Source organism: Suncus etruscus, chromosome 11 (assembly GCF_024139225.1).
Source record: "Suncus etruscus isolate mSunEtr1 chromosome 11, mSunEtr1.pri.cur, whole genome shotgun sequence".
Taxonomy (NCBI): domain Eukaryota; kingdom Metazoa; phylum Chordata; class Mammalia; order Eulipotyphla; family Soricidae; genus Suncus; species Suncus etruscus.
The window spans coordinates 17,991,063-18,014,182 of NC_064858.1; the positions used below are offsets into that span (position 1 = coordinate 17,991,063).

The following is a 23,120-nucleotide window of genomic DNA, read 5'->3' on the forward strand; positions in this document are numbered from 1 at the left end:
TTTTAAATTTTTATTTTTAATTATGAGAACAAGGGTGCAAAGTAAGAGGACAAGGTAAAGTTACAGTGGAAGGACAATCACCCATAACATAATTCTCAGAAGTCCCCTTGCTGATATATTAACTTTGAAATTTCAGCCAAAGAACATAAGATAAATAACACAGAATCCATGTACAATTACTTTGTCCCTCAAGTCCCCAGATTGTAATAACATTATAATAATTTCTTAACAGTACACAAGGCAATCTAAAGCCATAACACTTATGTAACTCCTTAAACATTACAGGCATAGTATTTTCTTACATTTCCATATACATGCATATTAGCTTAAGTTAACCTCAAATTTTAAGTGAGTTCATTTTAAGGATTAGAGTTAAAGGAGCACAGTAAGAATGGTGTTAGAGTGGCAATTGTTGTTTGCATAGGCTCACCAAAATATGAGGAACATTGGAAAGAAATAACCTTGGCCTAAGTACCAAAGAGACCAGACCCCTGAAGTTTCCTGGCACAAGACCAAGTCTAGGCTCCAAGCAAGCTAGATCGTCCAATCCAATACATTGTCTGTAGTGCCAACACACTTTTATTTTTCACACAGTCTCTGTTGTTGGTATCATGTTTCTGTATTAAAGATCCTGGAATCTGCATATCTTACATTGAAGTCAGGACGTGGAGCATCCTCTCCTTTCACCTCACAATCAAAGGGCAATGCAGGGAGCCCTGTCCTGTAAAGCCGGTCGTTGTTGTTGTTAAGTCTTCTCAGTGTTAAGGGAAGTCTCTTTTGAGCAGGTCGAAGTTCTGAGCAGTGTAGGTCTTCCATGGTAGAGGATTGCTTCCAAGTGATGTTATAGACCAGCCTGGATGTTTCGTGGATGGCTTTCCTGGTTCAGGGGAGAATGGAATATGCCCTTTCTTCTGACGGTCTGTGCCAGGTCGTTATGTCAATGTTCAGGGTGTAAGGTCCCTTTGCACTACAAGGTTTGTGTGTTCTAATCTCTATTAGATCAGGATCTTATTTGTATTTATACTATTTTCCCATTTTAATGTGCCTATGCAAATAAGAAGCAATGCCACATGGTGTTATTGGCGCGTATGGGGGCCATAAGAACAATTACAATGATTCCATTGACATGATTCAATCATAAGCATTAAACTGGGGGACTCTTCCACCAAAATTCCTTGTTAAACAGCTCAAAAGAGAACATAAAAAGTGGTTAGAATCATCACTATATAAGACAACATTTAGTAAGAATTATAGCTGACCAGAGAAAAAACACAAAATATTCTAAAGAAATACGTGTCCATTTTATGTATCTTGAAACAGTTTGGGGTTGTCATACACAATGCACAGCTTTGGACTGTGATTACGATTCTACACTACTGAAGTTAAAAAGAGAAAACTAGATTAGTGATGTTTGAGAAGGGGTTAGAGAGTTAAGGAGTGAAAAAGAGCTTTGTAGGGGTGTGGGAAAGGGGAGAATACAAAATAAACATTCTGTGTACGGAAAACATAACATAAGAATAAAGGGATATTCTGAATACATGAAATACATGAAGTACGCGCGGGGGCGTAAGCCCCCCCGCGGTTCTGTAGTTTTTGGATGCCTAGGGAGGAATTTCTCACCCCTCCCCCCAAGGCCCGATTAACCAGGCGTGGCCCTGAAGACCCGCCTGGTGTAGGGGGAATCATGCTCTCCTGGACAAAGTGGTCAGCCCAGGGTCCTATGGCTAGCTGTCCTGCCCAGAGCCCCCATCATACCAGTCAAAAAGCCCACGAAATCCTGGCATGTGGAGTGTTCTGGTCCCAGCCGAGCCTCTGTGGTTTTTTGGATGCCTAGGAAGGATTTCTCACCCCCTCCCCCCAGGGCCCCGATTAACCAGGCGTGGCCCTGAAGACCCGCCTGGTGTGGGGGAATCTTGTTCCCCTGGACTAAGTGGTCAGCCCAGGGGTCCTATGGCTAGCTGTCCTGCCAGAGCCCCCCAACATACCAGGCAAACACACCAAGAAATCCTGGCATTCGGAGTGTTCTGGGCCCAGCCAAGGCTCTGTAGTTTTTGGATGCCTAGGGAGGAATTTCTCACCCCCTCCCCCCCAAAGGCACGATTTAACCAGGCGTGGCCCTGAAGACCCGCCTGGTGTAGGGGGAATCATGCTCTCCTGGACAAAGTGGTCAGCCCAGGGTCCTATGGCTAGCTGTCCTGCCCAGAGCCCCCATCATACCAGTCAAAAGCCCACGAAATCCTGGCATGTGGAGTGTTCTGGTCCCAGCCGAGCCTCTGTGGTTTTTGGATGCCTAGGAAGGATTTCTCACCCCCTCCCCCCAGGGGCCCGATTAACCAGGCGTGGCCCTGAAGACCCGCCTGGTGTGGGGGAATCTTGTTCCCCTGGACTAAGTGGTCAGCCCAGGGGTCCTATGGCTAGCTGTCCTGCCCAGAGCCCCCCAACATACCAGGCAAACACACCAAGAAATCCTGGCATTCGGAGTGTTCTGGGCCCAGCCAAGGCTCTGCAGTTTTTGGATGCCTAGGGAGGAATTTCTCCACCCCCTCCCCCCAAGGCCCGATTAACCAGGCGTGGCCCTGAAGACCCGCCTGGTGTGGGGGGAATCATGCTCTCCTGGACAAAGTGGTCAGCCCAGGGTCCTATGGCTAGCTGTCCTGCCCAGAGCCCCCATCATACCAGTCAAAAGCCCACGAAATCCTGGCATGTGGAGTGTTCTGGTCCCAGCCGAGCCTCTGTGGTTTTTGGATGCCTAGGAAGGATTTCTCACCCCCCTCCCCCCAGGGCCCGATTAACCAGGCGTGGCCCTGAAGACCCGCCTGGTGTGGGGGGAATCATGCTCTCCTGGACAAAGTGGTCAGCCCAGGGTCCTATGGCTAGCTGTCCTGCCCAGAGCCCCCCATCATACCAGTCAAAAGCCCACGAAATCCTGGCATGTGGAGTGTTCTGGTCCCCAGCCGAGCCTCTGTGGTTTTTGGATGCCTAGGAAGGATTTCTCACCCCCTCCCCCCAGGGCTCCGATTAACCAGGCGTGGCACTGAAGGACCCGCCTGGTGTGGGGGGAATCTTGTTTCCCCTGGACTAAGTGGTCAGCCCAGGGGTCCTATGGCTAGCTGTCCTGCCCAGAGCCCCAACATACCAGGCAAACACACCAAGAAATCCTGGCATTCGGAGGTGTTTCTGGGCCCAGCCAAGGCTCTGCAGTTTTTGGATATGCCTAGGGAGGAATTTCTCACCCCCTCCCCCCAAGGCCCGATCTAACCAGGCGTGGCCCTGAAGACCCGCCTGGTGTGGGGGGAATCATGCTCTCCTGGACAAAGTGGTCAGCCCAGGGTCCTATGGCTAGCTGTCCTGCCCAGAGCCCCCATCATACCAGTCAAAAGCCCACGAAATCCTGGCATGTGGAGTGTTCTGGTCCCAGCCGAGCCTCTGTGGTTTTTGGATGCCTAGGAAGGATTTCTCACCCCCTCCCCCCAGGGCCCGATTAACCAGGCGTGGCCCTGAAGACCCGCCTGGTGTGGGGGGAATCATGCTCTCCTGGACAAAGTGGTCAGCCCAGGGTCCTATGGCTAGCTGTCCTGCCCAGAGCCCCCATCATACAGTCAAAAGCCCACGAAATCCTGGCATGTGGAGTGTTCTGGTCCCAGCCGAGCCCTCTGTGGTTTTTGGATGCCTAGGAAGGATTTCTCACCCCCTCCCCCCAGGGCCCGATTAACCAGGCGTGGCCCTGAAGACCCGCCTGTTGTGGGGGAATCTTGTTCCCCTGGACTAAGTGGTCAGCCCAGGGGTCCTATGGCTAGCTGTCCTGCCCAGAGCCCCCAACATACCAGGCAAACACACCAAGAAATCCTGGCATTCGGAGTGTTCTGGGCCCCAGCCAAGGCTCTGCAGTTTTTGGATGCCTAGGGAGGAATTTCTCACCCCCTCCCCCCAAGGCCCGATTAACCAGGCGTGGCCCTGAAGACCCGCCTGGTGTGGGGGGGAATCATGCTCTCCTGGACAAAGTGGTCAGCCCAGGGTCCTATGGCTAGCTGTCCTGCCCAGAGCCCCCATCATACCAGTCAAAAGCCCACGAAATCCTGGCAATGTGGAGTGTTCTGGTCCCAGCCGAGCCTCTGTGGTTTTTGGATGGCCTAGGAAGGATTTCTCACCCCCTCCCCCAGGGCACCGATTAACAAGGCGTGGCCCTGAAGACCCCGCCTGGTGTGGGGGAATCTTGTTCCCCTGGACTAAGTGGTCAGCCCAGGGGTCCTATGGCTAGCTGTCCTGCCCAGAGCCCCCCAACATACCAGGCAAACACACCAAGAAATCCTGGCATTCGGGAGTGTAGTGTTCTGGGCCCAGCCAAGGCTCTGCAGTTTTTGGATGCCTAGGGAGGAATTTCTCACCCCCTCCCCCCCAAGGCTCCGATTAACCAGGCGTGGCCCTGAAGAACCGCCTGGTGTGGGGGGAATCATGCTCTCCTGGACAAAGTGGTCAGCCCAGGGTCCTATGGCTAGCTGTCCTGCCCAGAGCCCCCATCATACCAGTCAAAAGCCCACGAAATCCTGGCATGTGGAGTGTTCTGGTCCCAGCCGAGCCTCTGTGGTTTTTGGATGCCTAGGAAGGATTTCTCACCCCCTCCCCCCAGGGCCCGATGTAACCAGGCGTGGCCCTGAAGACCCGCCTGGTGTGGGGGAATCTTGTTCCCCTGGACTAAGTGGTCAGCCCAGGGGTCCTATGGCTAGCTGTCCTGCCCAGAGCCCCCAACATACCAGGCAAACACACCAAGAAATCCTGGGCATTCGGAGTGTTCTGGGCCCAGCCAAGGCTCTGTAGTTTTTGGATGCCTAGGGAGGAATTTCTCACCCCCTCCCCCCAAGGCCCGATTAACCAGGCGTGGCCCTGAAGACCCGCCTGGTGTAGGGGGAATCATGCTCTCCTGGACAAAGTGGTCAGCCCAGGGTCCTATGGCTAGCTGTCCTGCCCAGAGCCCCCATCATACCAGTCAAAAGCCCACGAAATCCTGGCATGTGGAGTGTTCTGGTCCCAGCCGAGCCTCTGTGGTTTTTGGATGCCTAGGAAGGATTTCTCACCCCCTCCCCCCCAGGGGCCCGATTAACCAGGCGTGGCCCTGAAGACCCGCCTGGTGTGGGGGAATCTTGTTCCCCTGGACCTAAGTGGTCAGCCCAGGGGTCCTATGGCTAGCTGTCCTGCCCAGAGCCCCCAACATACCAGGCAAACACACCAAGAAATCCTGGCATTTGGGTGTGTTCTGGGCCCAGCCAAGGCTCTGCAGTTTTTGGATGCCTAGGGAGGAATTTCTCACCCCCTCCCCCCAAGGCCCGATTAACCAGGCGTGGCCCTGAAGACCCGCCTGGTGTGGGGGGAATCATGCTCTCCTGGACAAAGTGGTCAGCCCAGGGTCCTATGGCTAGCTGTCCTGCCCAGAGCCCCCATCATACCAGTCAAAAGCCCACGAAATCCTGGCATGTGGAGTGTTCTGGTCCCAGCCGAGCCTCTGTGGTTTTTGGATGCCTAGGAAGGATTTCTCACCCCCTCCCCCCCAGGGCCCGATTAACCAGGCGTGGCCCTGAAGACCCCGCTCTGGTGTGGGGGGAATCATGCTCTCCTGGACAAAGTGGTCAGCCCAGGGTCCTATGGCTAGCTGTTCCTGCCCAGAGCCCCCATCATACCAGTCAAAAGCCCACGAAATCCTGGCAATGTGGAGTGTTCTTGGTCCCAGCCGAGCCTCTGTGGTTTTTGGATGCCTAGGAAGGATTTCTCACCCCCTCCCCCCAGGGCCCGATTAACCAGGCGTGGCCCTGAAGACCCGCCTGGTGTGGGGGAATCTTGTTCCCCTGGACTAAGTGGTCAGCCCAGGGGTCCTATGGCTAGCTGTCCTGCCCAGAGCCCCCAACATACCAGGCAAACACACCAAGAAATCCTGGCATTCGGAGTGTTCTGGGCCCAGCCAAGGACTCTGCAGTTTTTGGATGCCTAGGGAGGAATTTCTCACCCCCTCCCCCCAAGGCCCGGATTAACCAGGCGTGGCCCCTGAAGACCCGCGATGGTGTGGGGGGAATCATGCTCTCCTGGACAAAGTGGTCAGCCCAGGGTCCTATGGCTAGCTGTCCTGCCCAGAGCCCCCATCATACCAGTCAAAAGCCCACGAAATCCTGGCATGTGGAGTGTTCTGGTCCCAGCCGGTGCCTCTGTGGTTATTTGGATGCTAGGAAGGATTTCTCACCCCCTCCCCCCAGGGCCCGATTAACCAGGCGTGGCCCTGAAAGACCCGCCTGGTGTGGGGGGAATCATGCTCTCCTGGACAAAGTGGTCAGCCCAGGGTCCTATGGCTAGCTGTCCTGCCCAGAGCCCCCATCATACCAGTCAAAAGCCCACGAAATCCTGGCATGTGGAGTGTTCTGGTCCCAGCCGAGCCTCTGTGGTTTTTGGATGCTAGGAAGGATTTCTCACCCCCTCCCCCCAGGGGCCCGATTAACCAGGCGTGGCCCTGAAGACCCGCCTGGTGTGGGGGAATCTTGTTCCCCCTGGACTAAGTGGTCAGCCCAGGGGTCCTATGGCTAGCTGTCCTGCCCAGAGCCCCCAACATACCAGGCAACACACAAGAAATCCTGGCATTCGGAGGTTCTGGGCCCAGCCAAGGCTCTGCAGGTTTTTGGATGCCTAGGGAGGAATTTCTCACCCCCTCCCCCCAAGGCCCCCGAATTTAACCAGGCGTGGCCCTGAAGACCCGCCTGGTGTGGGGGGGAATCATGCTCTCCTGGACCAAAGTGGTAGCCCAGGGTTCCTATGGCTAGCTGTCCTGCCCAGAGCCCCCATCATACCAGTCAAAAGCCCACGAAAATCCTGGCATGTGGAGTGTTCTGGTCCCAGCCGAGCCTCTGTGGTTTTTGGATGCCTAGGAAGGATTTCTCACCCCCTCCCCCCAGGGCTCCGATTAACCAGGCGTGGCCCCTGAAGACCCGCCTGGTGTGGGGGAATCTTGTTCCCCTGGACTAAGTGGTCAGCCCAGGGGTCCTATGGCTAGCTGTCTGCCCAGAGCCCCAACATACCAGGCAAACACACCAAGAAATCCTGGCATTCGGAGTGTTCTGGGCCCAGCCAAGGCTCTGCAGTTTTTGGATGCCTAGGGAGGAATTTCTCACCCCCTCCCCCCAAGGCAGCGATTAACCAGGCGTGGCCCTGAAGACCCGCCTGGTGTGGGGGGAATCATGCTCTCCTGGACAAAGTGGTCAGCCCAGGGTCCTATGGCTAGCTGTCCTGCCCAGAGCCCCCATCATACCAGTCAAAAGCCCACGAAATCCTGGCATGTGGAGTGTTCTGGTCCCAGCCGAGCCTCTGTGGTTTTTGGATGCCTAGGAAGGATTTCTCACCCCCTCCCCCCCAGGGCCCCGATTAACCAGGCGTGGCCCTGAAGACCCGCCTGGTGTGGGGGAATCTTGTTCCCCTGGACTAAGTGGTCAGCCCAGGGGTCCTATGGCTAGCTGTCCTGCCCAGAGCCCCCAACATACCAGGCAAAAACACCAAGAAATCCTGGCATTCGGAGTGTTCTGGGCCCCAGCCAAGGCTCTGTAGTTTTTGGATGCCTAGGGAGGAATTTCTCACCCCCCTCCCCCCCAAGGCCCGATTAACCAGGCGTGGCCCCTGAAGACCCGCCTGGTGTGGGGGGAATCATGCTCTCCTGGACAAAGTGGTCAGCCCAGGGTCCTATGGCTAGCTGTCCTGCCCAGAGCCCCCCATCATACCAGTCAAAAGCCCACGAAATCCTGGCAATGTGGAGTGTTCTGGTCCCAGCCGAGCCTCTGTGGTTTTTGGATGCCTAGGAAGGATTTCTCACCCCCTCCCCCCAGGGCCCGATTAACCAGGCGTGGCCCTGAAGACCCGCCTGGTGTGGGGGAATCTTGTTCCCCTGGACTAAGTGGTCAGCCCAGGGGTCCTATGGCTAGCTGTCAATGCCCAAGAGCCCCCAACAGACAGGCAAACACACCAAGAAATCCTGGCATTCGGAGTGTTCTGGGCCCAGCCAAGGCTCTGCAGTTTTTGGATGCCTAGGGAGGAATTTCTCACCCCCTCCCCCCCAAGGCCCGATTAACCAGGCGTGGCCTCTGAAGACCCGCCTGGTGTGGGGGGAATCATGCTCTCCTGGACAAAGTGGTCAGCCCAGGGTCCTATGGCTAGCTGTCCCTGCCCAGAGCCCCCATCATACCAGTCAAAAGCCCACGAAATCCTGGCATGTGGAGTGTTCTGGTCCCAGCCGAGCCTCTGTGGTTTTTGGATGCCTAGGAAGGATTTCTCACCCCCTCCCCCCAGGGCCCGATTAACCAGGCGTGGCCCTGAAGACCCGCCTGGTGTGGGGGAATCATGCTCTCCTGGACAAAGTGGTCAGCCCAGGGTCCTATGGCTAGCTGTCCTGCCCAGAGCCCCCATCATACCAGTCAAAAGCCCACGAAATCCTGGCATGTGGAGTGTTCTGGTCCCAGCCGAGCCTCTGTGGTTTTTGGATGCCTAGGAAGGATTTCTCACCCCCTCCCCCCAGGCACCGATTAACCAGGCGTGGCCCATGAAGACCCGCCTGGTGTGGGGGAATCTTGTTCCCCTGGACTAAGTGGTCAGCCCAGGGGTCCTATGGCTAGCTGTCCTGCCCAGAGCCCCCAACATACCAGGCAAACACACCAAGAAATCCTGGCATTCGGAGTGTTCTGGGCCCAGCCAAGGCTCTGCCGTTTTTGGATGCCTAGGGAGGAATTTCTCACCCCCTCCCCCCAAGGCCCGATTAACCAGGCGTGGCCCTGAAGACCCGCCCTGGTGTGGGGGGGAATCATGCTCTCCTGGACAAAGTGGTCAGCCCAGGGTCCTATGGCTAGCTGTCCTGCCCAGAGCCCCCATCATACCAGTCAAAAGCCCACGAAATCCTGGCATGTGGAGTGTTCTGGTCCCAGCCGAGCCTCTGTGGTTTTTGGATGCCTAGAGAAGGATTTCTCACCCCCTCCCCCCAGGGCTCCGATTAACCAGGCGTGGCCCTGAACGACCCGCCTGGTGTGGGGGAATCTTGTTTCCCCTGGTCTAAGTGGTCAGCCCATGGGTCCTATGGCTAGCTGTCCTGCCCAGAGCCCCCAACATACCAGGCAAACACACCAAGAAATCCTGGCATTCGGAGTGTTCTGGGCCCCAGCCAAGGCTCTGCCAGTTTTTGGATGCCTAGGGAGGAATTTCTCACCCCCTCCCCCCAAGGCCACCCGATTAACCAGGCGTGGCCCCTGAAGACCCGGCCTGGTGTGGGGGGAATCATGCTCTCCTGGACAAAGTGGTCAGCCAGGGTCCTATGGCTAGCTGTCCCTGCCCAGAGCCCCCCATCATACCAGTCAAAAGCCCACGAAATCCTGGCATGTGGTAGTGTTCTGGTCCCAGCCGAGCCTCTGTGGTTTTTGGATGCCTAGGAAGGATTTCTCACCCCCCTCCCCCCAGGGGCCGATTAACCCAGGCGTGGCGCCCTGAAGACCCGCCTGGTGTGGGGGGAATCTTGTTCCCCCTGGACTAAGTGGTCAGCCCAGGGGTCCTATGGCTAGCTGTCCTGCCCAGAGCCCCCCCAACATACCAGGCAAACACACCAAGAAATCCTGGCATTCGGAGTGTTCTGGGCCCAGCCAAGGGCTCTCTGTAGTTTTTGGATGCCTAGGAGGAATTTCTCACCCCCTCCCCCCAAGGCTACGATTAACCAGGCGTGGCCCCTGAAGACCCGCCTGGTGTGGGGGGAATCATGCTCTCCTGGACAAAGTGGTCAGCCCAGGGTCCTATGGCTAGCTGTCCTGCCCAGAGCCCCCATCATACCAGTCAAAAGCCCACGAAATCCTGGCATGTGGAGTGTTCTGGTCCCAGCCGAGCCTCTGTGGTTTTTGGATGCCATTGGAAGGAGTACTCACCCCCCTCCCCCCCAGGGCGCCCGATTAACCAGGCGTGGCCCCTGAAGACCCGCCTGGTGTGGGGGAATCTTGTTCCCCTGGACTAAGTGGTCAGCCCAGGGGTCCTATGGCTAGCTGTCCTGCCCAGAGCCCCAACATACCAGGCAAAACACACCAAGAAATCCTGGCATTCGGAGTGTTCTGGGCCCAGCCAAGGCTCTGCAGTTTTTGGATGCCTAGGGAGGAATTTCTCACCCCCTCCCCCCAAGGCCCGATTAACCAGGCGTGGCCCTGAAGACCCGCCTGGTGTGGGGGGGAATCATGCTCTCCTGGACAAAGTGGTCAGCCCAGGGTCCTATGGCTAGCTGTCCTGCCCAGAGCCCCCATCATACCAGTCAAAAGCCCACGAAATCCTGGCATTGTGGAGTGTTCTGGTCCCAGCCGAGCCTCTGTGGTTTTTGGATGCCTAGGAAGGATTTCTCACCCCCCCCCCCCCCAGGGCCCCGATTAACCAGGCGTGGCCCTGAAGACCCGCCTGGTTTGTGGGGGAATCTTGTTCCCCTGGACTAATGTGGTCAGCCCAGGGGTCCTATGGCTAGCTGTCCTGCCAGAGCCCCCAACATACCAGGCAAACACACCAAGAAATCCTGGCAATTCGGAGTGTTTCTGGGCCCAGCCAAGGCTCTGCAGGTTTTTGGATGCCTAGGGAGGAATTTCTCACCCCCTCCCCCCAAGGCCCGATTAACCAGGCGTGGCCCTGAAGACCCGCTGGGTGTGGGGGGAATCATGCTCTCCTGGACAAAGTGGTCAGCCCAGGGTCCTATGGCTAGCTGTCCCTGCCCAGAGCCCCCATCATACCAGTCAAAAGCCCACGAAATCCTGGCATGTGGAGTGTTCTGGTCCCAGCCGAGCCTCTGTGGTTTTTGGATGCCTAGGAAGGATTTCTCACCCCCTCCCCCCAGGGTTCCGATTAACCAGGCGTGGCCCTGAAGACCCGCCTGGTGTGGGGGAATCTTGTTCCCCTGGACTAAGTGGTCAGCCCAGGGGTCCTATGGCTAGCTGTCCTGCCCAGAGCCCCCAACATACCCAGGCAAACACACCAAGAAATCCTGGCATTCGGAGTGTTCTGGGCCCAGCCAAGGCTCTGCAGTTTTTGGATGCCTAGGGAGGAATTTCTCACCCCCTCCCCCCAAGGCCCGATTAACCAGGCGTGGCCCTGAAGACCCGCCTGGTGTGGGGGGAATCATGCTCTCCTGGACAAAGTGGTCAGCCCAGGGTCCTATGGCTAGCTGTCCTGCCCAGAGCCCCCCATCATACCAGTCTCAAGCCCACGAAATCCTGGCATGTGGAGTGTTCTGGTCCCAGCCGAGCCTCTGTGGTTTTTTGGATGCCTAGGAAGGATTTCTCACCCCCTCCCCCCAGGGCCCCGATTAAACAGGCGTGGCCCTGAAGACCCGCCTGGTGTGGGGGAATCTTGTTCCCCTGGACTAAGTGGTCAGCCCAGGGGTCCTATGGCTAGCTGTCCTGCCCAGAGCCCCCAACATACCAGGCAAACACACCAAGAAATCCTGGCATTCGGAGTGTTCTGGGCCCAGCCCAAGGCTCTGCAGTTTTTGGATGCCTAGGGAGGAATTTCTCACCCCCTCCCCCCACGGCCCGATTAACCCAGGCGTGGCCCTGAAGACCCGCCCTGGTGTGGGGGGAATCATGCTCTCCTGGACAAAGTGGTCAGCCCAGGGTCCTATGGCTAGCTGTCCTGCCCAGAGCCCCCATCATACCAGTCAAAAGCCCACGAAATCCTGGCATGTGGAGTGTTTCTGGTCCCAGCCGAGCCTCTGTGGTTTTTGGATGCCTAGGAAGGATTTCTCACCCCCCTCCCCCCCCGGGCCCCGATTAACCAGGCGTGGCCCTGAAGACCCGCCTGGTGTGGGGGAATCTTGTTCCCCTGGACTAAGTGGTCAGCCCAGGGGTCCTATGGCTAGCTGTCCTGCCCAGAGCCCCCAACATACCAGGCAAACACACCAAGAAATCCTGGCATTCGGAGTGTTCTGGGCCCAGCCAAGGCTCTGCAGTTTTTTGGATGCCTAGGGGAGGAATTTCTCACCCCCCTCCCCCCAAGGCACCGATTAACCAGGCGTGGCCCTGAAGACCCGCCTGAGTGTGGGGGAGGGAATCATGCTCTCCTGGACAAAAGTGGTCAGCCAGGGGTCCCTATCGGCTAGCTGTCCTGCCCAGAGCCCCCCATCATACCAGTCAAAAGCCCACGAAATCCTGGCATGTGGAGTGTTCTGGTCCCAGCCGAGCCTCTGTGGTTTTTGGATGCCTAGGAAGGATTTCTCACCCCCTCCCCCCAGGGCCCGATTAACCAGGCGTGGCCCTGAAGACCCGCCTGGTGTGGGGGAATCTTGTTCCCCTGGACTAAGTGGTCAGCCCAGGGGTCCTATGGCTATCTGTCCTGCCCAGAGCCCCCAACATACCAGGCAAACACACCAAGAAATCCTGGCATTCGGAGTGTTCTGGGCCCAGCCAAGGCTCTCGAAGTTGGTATTTTTATCCACTTTGAGTAGACAAGGAAGACAAACCAAAGCCAAAGTATACGGCAGAGCTAGAATATAAATTTTTGTTGGTTCAGAGTTCACAAGTTTAACATGGAACCTAAATGTCCACAAAAATTTAAGAATAAACCAACCTGAATAAATAAACTAAAGGATTATCTACTCAATAAAACAATGATGCGTATGACATTCAATTCAATAAAATGAATTAATCTCAATGGTATACGGTAAGAGAAAAAAGATTTTAAATGCTATCTTGAATCTTTTTGTCACTACTATTAAGGAGGTCCTGCATGGGGTTGTCAGGGACCACCAAGATCACACCCATGTGAACACTGAAGTCACAGAGACTGAATCAAGGGCCTCACACAAGTGCAAGCCGTATGTTTTACTACTTGAGCCGTATATCAAGATCCATAACTATATGCTTTTGCAAAATTTATACATGTGGACACTTTTCTTATAATTTTTTTTTTGGGTCACACCCGGCAGCACTCAGGGGTCACTCCTGGCTCCATGCTCAGAAATCGCTCCTGGCAGGCTCGGGGAACCATATGGGATGCCAGGATTTGAACCACCATACTTCTACATGCAAGACAAATGCCCTACTCCATACAATCTTTCCAGCCCCAACAAGTGTACACTTTTAAAAAGATGTATTATACTCTATACTTTTTATTATAATAATGTAATAATATAATAATACTAATAATAAGGATAAATCCACTAAAGTGGATTACATATCTATCACAGTAATATTTTAGGTACATATTGACATTGAATCAGGGGAATTCCCACCACCAAAGTTGTCCACCCCCCAAGTCCACCCCCATTCCCAGCATGCATCCCCATATCCCCTCTCTTACCCCCCAGGCTGCTAGTATAAGTGGTCCCCTCTGTGTCTAGCTTATAGATTGGGTATCGATTCTGTTGTCATTGGCTTTGGCTTTGGATTTGGTGTTTAAGTTCCCAATCATTTTTTTATTACTACTTAGTGATCTTACAACTGTTTGGTTTTATACTTTTTTATAACCCAACTTAAATAAAGAGGAAAAAAAGAACAAAATAAATGCTATCATTTTCACATTCAGAAGAAATAGAGCAAATATATAAAAGAAAACAGAATAAAGCTTTAAAGGGGGAGGGCTCAAAGACTAAATTTACTTGAGAGAGAAACTGTGCTGAAAAAATCTACACCAAAAGATCAAAGATGTAAAATGAACTGAGAATCTGAAAGGTATACAATCAATGCTTATATACTTTCACAAACATAATAATTACCTAAAGAATTTATTAATAGGAAAGTTTCAGGAGGATTCCAATTAGTCTAATTGAGCAGGACTGAAATGGGCCCAGAAATATGCATTTTACACAAAGCACTTCTGGAAATATATATTAAAATACAAGAATTAGAAATAAAAAGAGATTTTTTAAACATACACAGGTATTAGTACAAAGCTTACATCTGAGATCTTTCAGCAACTTAAGTTGAGTTTAGGTAAGATGACTGAATGGTTAGTTTCTAGACTATTAGACAAAAGTCATACAATTTGCAGATGCATGAATAGTATTAAACTGAGTGAATATAGTAAAGGAATAACAAATGGGTTAAAGCAACAGCATCTGTGAACAGATCTACAGAACTGAGTTTACCTGGACACAGTAGGACAACAGTGGAAGGAAAGGAATACTGAAGCCTCATCCCTCCATTCTTCCTAGGTAACTTGACCTTACCTGCAAGACCCCACCCATTTCCTGGGTGGGGTCTTGGAAAGAGTAGATAAGACTTTGTCCAGAGGGGATTAGACGCTTTTGGTCTTTTGCCAGCATGGAGGTCATAGGGAAGATGGCTGACAGGAGTTAAGATGCAGGGCTAGCTAAGAATGGCTGAATGCTTAAAAGGTTATGATATAGGCCACATATGTGGTAGATAGGGCATGATCAAAGTTGATGCTTCCTGAAGTCTGCCTGTGAGTGAGTTCAATACCTGTCGCTTTCCTGGACCCCAGACCCTCCGGTTGATGGGGGATGAAGCCACGTGGCCATGGCCTAAGAATAAAGGCCTCCATCCTTCTCTATCCAAAGGGTGAAATGCAACATCATGCTAGTGGAGGGTTGTGGTATGGAGTTCAAATATTATATGCAAGAAACCTATTATGACAGTACTGTGACAGTATTGGCAGTGACTAAAAAATTTTCAAAGATGGTTACAATAGCATTAACATTTAGGGCATTGATATACAAAGTTACTGCAACCCACTACCACCAATGTGCCCATGACCTTCCACCAGAGTTGCCATGTCACCAACTACCCTTCTACCAGGCTTTTTCTTATCAGTGAAATAGATACCTAACTACTCAATTCCCTGGTGTGTTCTCTGTGTGATTACTAGCATAAATTGCAGAGAAAGTTTTCCCTCCTTGGAAACACATCACCATACTTTCAACCTCAACGAAACCTTCCTTTTTATCTTCTTCTCTCCAGGAAAAGCTTTCTATTGATGTGTTTAGTTTTAATTTGTATATAAATGTAAAGAGTCTGTACCACATAGTTGATCTAGTTGATTGTAATACAATTGTTTCCAATGGTAAGTGGGAGAAAAATTATTTTAAAAAAAGAAGAAAAGATGACAGCAACAAGAAAATTTGTAAAATATATTATATTTCATTCACAATGAGGTCATTAAGTCATTGATCAAGTAGCTCTTGTTGCTACTTGATCATTATATTACTTCTGCTGTTTCTGAACATTAGGTAGCTTCAAATACACATCGGTGTCTAAATTGATTTGTTCCTATAGGGATAATAGTATTGCAAAAATTGGAATTGTTGTGAAAACTGAATTCTGCATGGTCCAGGAATTCCAAGAATTATTGCTGATACTGCGGCTTTTGTGGGGCATATTTTTGGCTGCCAAGCTTTTGAAAGTACAACGCAGGGGAGAAGATGCCCACACTCACTCCAAAAGTAATTCTGGTGATGTCAGCCCAAATGCCAGCATATCTAGAGTTTGGTCAGATTGGGGTCTCTACAGTCCTAGAGGAGTGGTGAAGCAGGGCCATTGGATGTGAAGCAGCAGATTGTGGGTGAGGGGTGCTGTAGGTGTGGCTTCAGGGTAGGGGCTTGGCCCACCTTCTCTTCCCAAGATTGCCAGTTTTTAGTAGTTTAGCCTGTGGACCCATGACTTTTCATGGCTTGGTTTCCATCTCTTTCAAGGAGCTGGCCCAAATGACGACATGATGACTTTGTTCTTGGGACTGGCTTAGGCCTTCGTTAGTAGTACCAGTGGGGCATCAGGAGGATGTAAGCACTCCTGTTGATATGTTTAGACTTAAAGGGGAAACTTCACATCCTCACCGGCCTGACTTCTGCAGTCTTTCTACGGCGGGCTTTGCAGCGGTATTGCCCTCTGCTGAAAACTCTCAGAATGCACCTTGTTGCATCATTGGGCTTCTGCTCCTCGAGTCCTCAAAAGCTCAAATGATTAAATAAATGGAACACGATTAGGTTTCTTTATCGTTTGAGAAGACAATTACTGGCACCTCTTCAAGTTTCCTTTACATCTCCTGTTTCTGGAAGTTATCAAGAATTTCTAACAACCATATATATGCACACAGTCCCACCAAGTTTTTTGGAGGGGTTGTGTGTTTTTTTGGGAGGGGGGGTGTCACAATCAGCAGTACTCAGATTATTCCCGGACCTGCGCTCAGTAATCATTCCGGTAGTGTTTGGGGGAATCATATGAGATGCCAGGGAATTGAAACGGAGTCAGCTGTAGCTCTTGCTCAGCCCCCCCCCACCCTTTTTTTAGGTGATTTTTATTTTTTAGGTTTTGAAGTAGAGTTTAAGTCCACCTTTAATGCTTATTTTATTTTTTACGTTTTATTTTGTGGTTTAATGAAATGTCCCTGTATCATGAGAATACAAGGAATAATGGACTATTTCCTCTTCACATAATATTTTAGAAAAATGCATGTTTGTGGTCAAATCCAAGTTGTTTGATGTGATGAGGCTGAGGTTATTAAACTCCCTTCACTTCACCTTCTCAGTTCACTCAGCTCCCAACCTTTTCCCACACAAGATTGTCAAGCTGGTGACTTTCCACTAAGAAGTTGAACCCTTGACAGGGTATGCAGTGAGAATATCCCCTGGATGCTGTGAGTGGACCCAGGGCCCTTTACACTGGAATCTCTCCTATTGCTGAGGCATCTCCTAGCCAATGGAGCTTGTTTTTTGTTTTTTGACGGTCAGGGGTTACTCCTGGCTATGCTCCTGCCTTGGTGGGACAATATGGGACGCCAGGGAATCAAACCACGGACAATCCTAGGCTAGCGCTTGCAAGGCAAATGCCTTACCTCTAGTGCCACGGCTCTGGCCCCAACTAATGGAGCTTTTTAAGTGTCCATGCAGCATCACTGGCATGGGACTACCATTTCCTTGCTACCAGAAGGGGCTCTGAAGGAAGAGCAAGATCCAGTCAGGCAAAGCTGCCCTGGCTAAAGAACACATGTGCTCCAAACCAACTGACTGCCCTGGGAGCAGGACAGGCCTTTGCCTAGAAAAAAACCAACCTTGGAAGCCTGCTGAGCCCAGCTCTTGCTGTGGATGCTGCCCCCAGGAGCTTCTACCTGCTTAAGAAGTTAGTGGTCTCATAGACAACTTCCCTGCAGTTTGACTCTAGAATATTTCAGGCATTGACACTGGCAACTAGGGTCTTCGAGGACAACTAAGTTGTAGCTCCCAGTAGTAGGCCTAGGGTCAGCTTGGAGCCCTGCAGTATTGCAGGCAGATGGTTTTGCAAAAATTCAATGTCCTCCATATTTCCAATAGACTCAATCTTGAGGTGGACAGTGCCAGTACTTGAGAAACCTAAACTCTTTTTCTTAACTCGAGTAACCTGCCTCAGCTGTAGGAGGGCAGGGTAATGTTTTAGCAGCCCCTCAAGGCTGGTGATCTGGGGTCAACAAAGCATGCTATGGGCAAACAAAGCTACCCACATACCATGCTTTTGTTTACTTATATTCTTCTCTGCCCCCATTCGGTAATCGATCTTTTAGATCTACCTCAGATCTGTGAGATTATGCCCACAGCAAAGCCAGTCTTCACTTGGACAAATAACAAACTCATCTAAAATGCACCCCAAAAATTCTTTTGTCAAAGGGTCCTTACTCACCTCCTTCTCTGCTGGGTTTCCCCATGTTGCCACAATTCTTATTTCTCATTCAATTATCACTCAAGACAATTCCTTCCATCATTGCCTCTTCAACATTTCCCAAAGTGAGTGATAAAGCTCTCTCTGGAAAGGACGCAAAGATCTCAGGAACCAGTCATGGCCTTGGGTGCAATTGGGGGTGCCTTTCGTTCAGCAATATTCAGAGCACTAAAATTTCCCTGGTGTACGGTATGTCCTCTTTAGAGCAAATATGCCATGTGAAGTTTATGAAGGCTTAATCGCATACAAATGTTCATTTGATTCCTTTCCTTGTTAAAAATCTTTATTTTCTTTCAGGTTGTTTGGGCAATGACTTTCAAAGTTGGCTGCGCAGTGCAATTTTGTGCTAAAGTTGAAAGCATTACTGATGCAGCACATTTTATATGCAACTATGGACCAGCGTAAGCTGCATAAGTCAATCTTCTTTCTAAATATTTCAAAAAAGTCTATTTTGGAAATACCTTTTTTCTTAATTTCTCTATCACATAAGAATCTGATACATTTTTCTTTTTCCATAGGGTGGTTTATTTATAAACACAAATAACTACGAGTAAAATGTCTATAGGAACATTGATTAGATAGTACCACAAGATGGAAGGATTAATGCTACTTGACGGATCAAAGTATGATTTTTTTAAATATCAAAAAAAATAACTTAAACACAATTATAAAATTTCCTTTACAATTACATCCTCTACCTTCCAATGGACTTTTCTTATGCATACAAAGTCATAGGTTCTCATTCCACTTAATTCCAACTCGAGATACTCCTCTCCAGTATTCCTGACATTTTTTTTTTTTGTCTGAAAAATATTTAATTTCCTAGTCGAAGTGACTTCAAGCTCTGAGGTTCAGGACACTAAGCAGCTTCCCATGGCCAGGATTGCTTTGCCAATTTTACCTTCTGAGCTGCTCCCTGTCTCTCTGATCTGCAATATCTAAAGTAGGAACACAAGTCTCCTCCTCTTAAGTTCTCCTGGGCCCAGCTTAAACATTTTAGTCCACATTAGCACTATCTGCATCTCTATAAGAAAAACAGATATTTGTGTATCACACTTCAATTGCTACAGATAGCACAAAAGCTTGTTCTTCACTGTTTTGAATTTATTGATTAAATGATCTACCTAAAATGAGATTTAAGAGAAGCTCATGATTGATCACAACTAAATTATTTTGGGGTGGGATCCACACTCCTGATACTCATGACTTACTCCTGATTCAGCAGTCAGGGATGACTCCTGAAAGGTTCTAGAGAACTGTTAAAGGTACTGGGAACTGAACCAGTGTTGAATAACAGCCCTGGATGGGGCTGGGATGGTGATGGAGAGTGAGAGATCTTTCTCCCTCCAGCCTAGGCCACGTGTCTGCAACTCCCTTTAGCCAGTGGGTCTGCAGGTTCAGGGATAGAGGTGGGAGAAAACTCACAGGCAGTCAGGTTTCAAGAGACCATCAGCTTTATTCAAGGCCCTAGCCACCTAGGCTAAATCATTTAAGCAGCCTATACCACTGCCCTGTCAATCCAACCTCTTTCAGCCATCTCCTCTCCTCCGGCTCCTCCCATGCTGAATCTCTATCCATCTCTCCGCCAAATTCTCTCCCTGCCCCTCAGATAATCCTCTTGATACCTCCCAAAGATCCCCTCCCGGAAATGGGAAGGTCTTACTAGCAGGTAAGGTTACAAAGGAAGAATGGGGGGACTGGTGGTAAACATCTGCCCCTTTCTTAAAACAAAAAAAAGCAAAAGAGCATATCCTTCTGTTTTCCTGGCTTCCTACTTTTAGCCAAAGGCGGGGAACCCTTAATATTCCCATAGCAACAAAGTTTGAAGTGAAAATTAACCATACAGTCCTTTCCATAAACATAACTTTTCTGCAAAATATACCTGTAACATAAAATTTTCTTAGGCTTATTTACCAAGCACTACCCTGAAACTTCCCTTGTTCCTATTCTTCTAATGCTATTTAACCAAGCATTTTTTCCTGGAACTTTGCTCCTATTAACCTTTCCCTAAACACAAGTACGAGAACATTTATACAGAAAATACATTTTGAAAACAGACTAATACATCAAAATATGGCCGAAACATGTTAAGATGACAGGGCAGTGGAATAGGCTGCTTAAATGGTTAGCCTAGGTGGCTAGGTCCCCTGAATAAAACTGATGTCTCCTGAAACATGTGACTGTCTGTGAGTTTTCTCCCCGCCTCTATCCTGAACAGCTATCCTGAACCCTCAGACAGACCCGTCGGCTAGAGAAAGTTGTGGACGCATGGTCCGAACTGGAGGAAAAGGCCTCAACCTCCATCTCACCATCCCATCACCATCCAGCCCCATCCAGGGCTGTTATTCAACAAACCAGGATTGGCCATGAGCAAGGCAAAAAAACCTACTGTACCATCACTCAATCCCCCAATTTGGGAACTTTTAAAACAAATCTGAAAAATATTTCATAGGTTTTACTAGAATGCTGAAGAATCCCATAATACCAAGAGTCCAGAAAATTTCCAAAACCATAACTCCTACTCACATTTCCTAGGCAGAAAGTGTGGGTTCAATCCCAGGCACCAATAATATTTCCCTGAGCACTGAACTTGAGTTCAGCATCACTGAGTATAGCTATCAAATAAAAAAAAAAACAGCTCCAAAAGTTGACTGCTATTAAATAAATGTTTATTCCATAATACTAAAGTTATTTATCGGATTTTCATATTTGGTTATTACTTCACTTTTTAGTTTGTGACATTATTTATACTTTATGCTGAAGTCCCATAAAGTAAAATGGAGATCATGAGAGTGTCATTCCTTATAGAGTTAACTGTAAAAATCAACTATTTCATTCAAGAATGCTTACAAATAGTTCTTTGCCTATTTATCCTTTATATGAAAATAAATTGCATACTTGCAATTTTTCCTGTCATGTTGAGTTTTTAAAGGTGGGGAGCAGGCTATTACCCCTTTATCAAATGGCTCCAATAGAACAAAGTATTGTGACTTGTTGGATTCAGGAGAGCAATTAGGGTTATGATAGCTTTTATAGGATAGATGTTTTTTTGGATATAAGTAATTATAGGGTCAGACACAAGAGGGAGCCTTTAGTTCAAAACACTGGCTTATGACTTTGATGTGGCAAATATTGTGATTTTGGAAGTTACTTAATTATCTTAGGAACTTTAGTTTCCTTGTACTATATCTAAGAAATAAAGTAATTTCCTTCCTGAGTTGTCAGAATTAAATAACTACAGAGTGTTCACAGGACAGGAAAAAACCCTGCAAAAATTAGCCTTTATTTCTCCTTCCTTCTCTCTGTTTCTTACCAATACTCTAAATCTGTGAACAACATTCTATTACTCTCCTGAATTTAGGTGAAGGATTAAAAGAAAATTCAAACTAAAGAGAATTATCTCTCCTAATGAACAACTTTTCTACCTTTATAGAGGAAATTTCTCAGCCACAGCCAATATAAGAAAGGACCCTGCTTGTAGTGATTGCGACAAAAATGACATATGTTTGGACTATCTCTGTGGTAAAGTAAACATGAATGAGTCAATGTGATTCAAACTAAACTAAATCCTTGATCTCTATAGAACTAAGAATGCAAACGTTTGTTTTGTACTAAAAGCTATTTTCAGGAAAATTGGCATCAAACAGTCATCAAAACAAATGGCCTATGGTTCCAGGAATATGTATGCTTAAGCAAAAATTTTCAAAAGCAATACAGATCCTTTTTATTTACTTCTAATTCGTACAACCCCAAAAAATGACATCTTGGGAAACTATAGATGTAAGGTTTGCTAATTTCTGCAAAATAAAAATACAAAGTTCAACAAAAAGAAAATTCCAAATTCTGTAATGCCATCCCCTCCTGCCCAAGGTCGGTAGGTAGTACTGTCCTAGCTAGATACCACCCAGCAAATAAAGAATCCACCCTAACTGGATCTTCATTTGCAGAATTAGTGAAAACTAAGTTGCAGTACGGCAAATTTTCTATTAGCAAGATAGCTCCATGTAATAGTAACAGTGGTTAATGATAGAAAAATAAAAAAGATGAGTATATTGATGGCTATTATATTAAGTTTGCTTAGTTTGGGGGCCATACCCAGTGATATCAGGGATCACTGGCATCAAGGATCACTCTCCTGAAAGTGCTTGGGGAAAATATGCGGTCATGGGGTAGAACCCAGATTGGCTGCATGCAAGCCAATTGCCCTACACACTAGACTGCCACTCTAGTCCTGAGATAGTTATTTTAAACCATTTATAGCGTTAGCAAAATTGCCACTGGATAATGATATCTTTCCCCACAGAACTCTAAATGGGTAGGAATTGACTATTTAAATTAACTTTTATATTTCAAAGTACCTAGACAAATAAAAAATTACTTCCCTACAAAATATCTAAATAGGGGTGCTCGCTTCAGCAGCACATATACTAAAATTGGAACAATACAGAGAAGATTAGCATGACCCTACCACAAGGATGACAGGCACATTCATGAAGCATTCCATATTTAAAAAAAAAACTCTGAATAGGGCAGAGGAGAATACACAACAAAGTACTTACGTCATATACAGCTGTCCTGGGGTTCAATCCCTGGCACCCTTTAATATATGGTCTCCAAAGCCCTGCCAAAAGTGATGCCTGAACAGAGCAGGAGTATGTACTAGAACATGGTTAGGTTCAGCCTAAAACACACACATACTCAAACACACACAGGAATCTAGACAAACAGTGTCACCTTTATACCACCATTACTACCAAGAAGAAAATTATTGGAGTTCTAAACTTTGACCTTGGTGATCTAGCCTGGAGATGGTCTCTAATCTAATCCTGTAGGATAATATCCAAAAACAAAGATGAAGGTCCAGTAATGAATAAAACTAAACTGTTAAGAACAATGGAGGAAAAACATATGTTAACATGCATGAAAGCTTATAGGAGAAAAATTGTGTTTAGTGGATTCTTTATGATTATGATGAATACTGAAGAAAAAAAACTTTTTGGTCCTTTAGATATTCTTTGCAGTTTAACAAATACCCATGCAAAGAAAACAGGACAGATTTGTAAAATATGCTGAACATATGATCTACAAAAGGATTTTAGCTAGTGTACGGATGTCCATGTTTCCTATTTAACCTAAAAATATATTACAAAAAATTTTTTTTTTTTTTTTTTGGTTTTTGGGTCACACCCGGTGGTGCTCAGTGGTTACTCCTGGCTGTCTGCTCAGAAACAGCTCCTGGCAGGCACGGGGGGACCATATGGGACACCAGGATTCAAACCAACCACCTTTGATCCTGGATCGGCTGCTTGCAAGGCAAACGCCGCTGTGCTATCTCTCCGGGCCCATATTACAAAAAATTTTAACTAGCACATCAAGTCCTTGATTTCGCGTTAACAAAGAAGTTACATCAGCACAGACCAATGAGTGATTCCATCTGAAGACAGCTCCATTGTT

The 23,120-nt window shown here is 48.8% G+C and overlaps 1 protein-coding gene and 1 non-coding gene across 2 annotated transcripts in view; one reads left to right on the top strand and one right to left on the bottom strand.

The window, feature by feature from the left end:
• The window catches only part of KRR1 (KRR1 small subunit processome component homolog), a 65,869-nt gene that overhangs the window by 27,376 nt on the left and 15,373 nt on the right, over positions 1 to 23,120 (bottom strand). The window lies entirely within an intron of this gene.
• On the top strand, positions 22,070 to 22,176 carry LOC126023625 (U6 spliceosomal RNA). Its single transcript, XR_007500732.1, has one exon. It is a non-coding gene; the product is annotated as a U6 spliceosomal RNA (small nuclear RNA).